General features: G+C 28.8%; 1 long non-coding RNA gene across 1 annotated transcript; it reads right to left on the bottom strand.

Annotated features, from left to right (window-relative positions):
* Positions 1–818: 818 nt before the first annotated feature.
* LOC136984843 (uncharacterized) lies at positions 819–1,574 on the bottom strand. Its single transcript, XR_010882249.1, has 3 exons — positions 1,507–1,574; positions 976–1,065; positions 819–909 (listed from the first exon to the last, which is right to left on the bottom strand). It is a non-coding gene; the product is annotated as an uncharacterized lncRNA (long non-coding RNA).
* Positions 1,575–5,199: the final 3,625 nt, after the last annotated feature.

Here is a 5,199-nt window from a genome sequence, read left to right as displayed (position 1 = left end):
CATCAATACTGTATGTAACACGGAACAAATGAATGCTTCTGTATCTGTTTCGTTCTGTATCTGTTATTTTTAAGAATTCTGCAGATTTCTGCAGAATTCTTAATTATAGAAAATGACAACAATTCATTTTCCATAAAGAAATTACAGAATTGCCAACTACAAAAGTGATAATAATTTTTACTAGCACGAAGCAAAAGTTATTGGGATAAATTGTGAGATCATTTTGTGCTTAACTTGTCACTTGATAATTCTTTCTAGTGGTTGTGTTGACGTTTATGCATTTCGTCTTGCACCTAATGATTCCAACATCTTTTCATTATTGTATCTGTTTAACCAGATGATACACTGTTTTTCAGTAACTTCAGCTACTTCCCACAGTTTAATAATATAATCTGTTTCAGTATTTTTTTGTTTGTAAAGTGTTCTTGCAATAAACTGTGGGCGGATGATAATCGTTATATTGCCACCCAAGTGTCTGACGGTTTTTGTATAGATTGTGCTTTGAAAACTTCAAATAGAACTTGCAAATGTAATAATTGAAAATAAAAAGTTATAATTTCTATACCTATTCGGGATATGTTTACATTTTAGAGTTATAAATTTTAGAAATAGTTTTACAGGTGCTGCTATTTTTTAAATAGTGACTACATCTTCGTTACTTGTTGAAAAGATAAGCAAAGACTCAATATTTTGCTGCTGAATTATACAATTGTAGACAATAACGTTACAGATATTCAGGTAGAATATGTTACGTTTTCAAGGGAAAAACATTTCATAGTTTTTTTTTTATTTCAAAGTACGGTTAAACACATTTTTCCTGTTAAAATCTGCATTACATAATTTTTCTTTATGCATCACACCACTAACTTGAATCAACGAAGACAATGTCGAGTATAGTCCGCTAATCACCTAATAAGTAAAACAATATTAATATATGTGTCAGAATTCACAATGATATTTTAATATATTACTTACTCTAATTACAAAATTTCTTTTTACGTAAAAGAAGCCTCCGATCGTAATTCCTAATGGGTTTCTTCCATATCTTTTCATAAAATTGAGTATCTAAAGATGAACAACTTGTATCATCATAATTCAAATACTTAGTGGTGGAAAACTCATCACAATTTGGATGACAGTCAAATGTTTTTCCTTAGTTTACCTTTGCTAAAGATGAGCTTAGCGATTCACAGAAAAATGTAAGAAACAAAAGTTCTGTTAGTACTGTTTAAACGCACCAAGCTTATTTTTACCATAGAAACACAGGAAAAAATTAGACTGTTATCCATACTCTCATAATCTTTTACATCTGAAAGGTTTTTCGTTTAAATTTAATTTATTTACGAAAATTTTTCAGTAGGTTTAATTTATGTTGTAACTTTATAATCTCAGATTTTTGCATATATAATAATTATGCTTAAGTATAACAACTTAATTGTGAATCCTTAGGCAGAACCTTCTTTCTAAACAAAGTTAAAAATCCAAAATGTATAAAAATAAACGTACCTTCAACTTGAATAATAGTGATAAGTCTGCAGAAAACACTTTTTCGATAGAAATAAAATTGTCGTACATCTGAATATATAAATATGTAATGTTAAAATCAAAAACTTAAAAATTAGCAATGTAAATTATAGCGAAATCATGAAAAGACGTGCTATTTAATTATATTTGTCGCAAACAAAATGAAAAAAGAAATTATAACATTTCCTATATTGTTTTACAAATTTATACTTATTTAGCAAGTTATATGACATTTTTTACATAATCAAAATAATGTAGAAAACCTTAACCTATACTCACAGTAATATAGAAATGTTTTAAATATAGATCTATATTAAGCAATATTTATGTATTCAACATTTATAAAAACACTACACTTGTTACTTTAAGAGATCTACATATATTGTATATAATAAGATGACAGTGTGTATTTCTTTTATATTCTATTAGACTGTTATAGATTTGTACCAGATTTTTATTACTTCTCGTACGAGTTCCAGCGGTACATAGTTTACTATAAAACTTCGATATTTTACTCTTTTCCTATATTCATTTCCTAAAATATTATTGTAAATATATGTGTAGTATACTTAAATGATTAGTTATACCACTCTTTAAGACATAGAATCACCATAAGTAATGTCTACGTATTGTGACTTTATGGGTAAATTCTATTTTAAATGATTTTTGTTCACTAGAACAGATAAAAACTAAGAAACTGGGTTTTAACTTTACTTCCGCTTTCTGTTTTTTACCAATCAATTAAAAACGCTTAGAATGTAATAATAATTTGAAATAACCAGTATAACTGCATATTTCATGTTAATCAACATCATAGTTTGATTTCGACTATTTAAGATTTTCAAATGTATAACTTATTATAAAATAATATATAAAATTTTCTCATATTTAAAATTTATACTAACCAACGAAGTAAAAGCAGACAACTTCCAACATACTGCAACAAATGCAGACAACGAAACTACAGAAACACACGAGATGAAAATACCTAAATACAGCTCCATCTTTACAAACAATCCAGCATACAACATGAAAGACATGATGTAAACCAAATGAGTGTAAGCAAATGGGAGAAAAATCTTCCATTTATCATTAACAACTTCGAATAATTCCCAAATTTCCATGTGTTTTTCAAATGTCTCTTCAACTTGTTCCTTTAGTGTGTAACTTTTTATTTTCAGTTGAGTTAACTCTTCAGAAAGCTTAATAAATCTTTTACTAATCAGAAATATTGTGACTCTAAATATTAAAAATAAGAAGAAAATTTGACCTGAAATATAAATCATCAATACTGTATGTAACACGGAACAAATGAATGCTTCTGTATCCGTTCCGTTTTGTCTTTTAACTTCAAGAAATAAAGAAAAGTACGATACGATGGGAAACGTAGTAAATATTCCTATCATAATCAAGAAATCCACTAATATATATTTATGCAGCGCGCGGATATTCTGCAGTTCCTCATAATAACTGCTTTTCACACAATGAAATGAGAGTTTATTTTTCTTTAATAGTGTAAATTGTCCAGCAACATACTCCATAAGAATAAATATTATTACTGCAGCAGATAATGCATAGTCATTAAAAACACGAAGTACTCGTAAAGCGTAGATATCGGGTTCGTGAATTCTTATAAAACATACAAATACTACAGTCCAAAGAAATATTTCAACTAAACTATTATAAATATGATATAAAAATGACAAAATGTTCGCTCTTCTTCCTTTTGTTTCCCGTTTGATGCACTGACAAGGGATGCAGATGTCAAGACCGAATAATTTTGCAGAATTTAATATTGGGAATAAAATATACGCCAAGCAGAAAGAATTATCTGAAGACGACGGCATGTTAAATTATATCAATGATTACTATTATTACTCTTTCAGTTCTTTCATGAAAATGATGAAGTATATTCGTGCTCATGTTTATAAATTTCCTATCTTACTTTAGCATTGAGCGTAATGATAAAACGCTTTTACTTAGTCATTATCTAATTACATCATATTTACTCACTTTAAAAGACTTTAATGGACTTATCCACTTACCATAAAAGTTTTAATGGACTTATCCACTAACCATAAAAGTTTTAATGGATATAGATGTTTAATATACTTATTCATTTATGCTCTGAACAAACTCAAAAGACTAGAGTTAATGGATAAGGAATTTTAGTAATGTTAATTTTCTTATAATTTTATTAATTGAACTTGCGTATTTTATATAATCTTAATTATATTATGTCTGGAGTGTACATGGGTGAAGAAGGATGGCTACGTTGTTATTGACGAAAAATTGGCTGACAAGCGAAGATGCGTGACATAGCGTGTTTTCATTATGCAATTAGCTCAGGCTTCTTTTATTGCACATCTTTCCTCGAACGTTATAAAACTTGTCCGTACGACTCCTTGTCAATATATTGACCTTCTGGCACGAATATAAAGTGCACTATGTTTCGAAAATCAAAAGAAAAATTAGAAACTGTCTGACTGTGTTTCTGTATTTTTCAAATCGGAAATAGATAAATGAAATCCGAGAGCAGCAACCATACTGTCAGACAATCCGGATTAACTATATACAAACTTCCAATCCAAGCCAAAGCCATTTTACTTTCAAATTTTGAAAAAAAAAATTAATTGTGAAAAATTTTTTTTCTATGACGAAGCACAGAAGAAATGAACACTGCAGAAACTGAATAATAAATTAAAGAAATTACACGTTATGGATCTATAATAAGTGAAAATTTGTTAACGTTTTAAATTAAATTTTGTAATTCGATGTTTAGTTGCATGACATTTGCAACGTCTATAAAAACAAAATTCATTAAATTTATTGATCCTCTCAATGTTATTACGCAACAATTTTGCGTGATGACATTCACGCAAAGAAATGAAATTTTGTTTCAAATGTTTAAGGTTTAAAATTATCATTCATGTAAAGTTACATCAACGTTTCTAAACTTTTGAGTATATATTGATATTATGTTTCAACTGTTCATCTAGCACCCAATATTTACATTCTTTTTGCAATTATATAAAAAACGTCTGTCGCGAATCTATCACATCAATTGGTGGCTAGAAATATTTTATTTTGTAAACATTTTACTTTATAAAGTAAAATTAAATTCGTTTAAACAATTTAGTTTCAAATAAAAATATTTATTATTTACTTGTTAATTTGAAGTTTATTAAATATAAGGAGAAAAAATAGATTAGAAAATTGGCTTTGCAAAATAGTGCGCAAGATAATGTGGATTAGAAAGAATTCAGGTTAAAGTTTACCTAGGGAACACCAATGGCCGCGCTCCCGGTAATCTCGACGGCAGGTGATGTTAGAAATTCAGTGTAGGTGGCGCAATTTTTAAATAACGCTATCGTATGCAAATTTTTTGTTTTTCGTGACAGCTCGACTGTTGCGAGTGGTTTTTTTCACCAGTTAAACATTTTTGAAAAAAAAAATGCTACTTTCTGCTATTTTTAATAGTAAATAGGTAAGTTTTTATTCCGTCTACTTTTCGTGATGCAACGTGCCCGAATCGAGCCGAAATGGAAAGAACCGGAGTCCGTTTCAGCTGCTCCACAAAGCGACGAGTGTAAGAAGGGAAAAAAAAGTAAAGCACATTCGTGTGGCGAAACTAAAAAACGTGTAAAAATATCAAGTAAAAAGAGAAACATCAGC

This window comes from Centruroides vittatus, unplaced genomic scaffold (assembly GCF_030686945.1).
Source record: "Centruroides vittatus isolate TY-2023 unplaced genomic scaffold, ASM3068694v2 contig_933, whole genome shotgun sequence".
Taxonomy (NCBI): domain Eukaryota; kingdom Metazoa; phylum Arthropoda; class Arachnida; order Scorpiones; family Buthidae; genus Centruroides; species Centruroides vittatus.
Note: the sequence above shows the minus strand (reverse complement) of the source record. Positions and strands in the feature narration are given on the sequence as shown.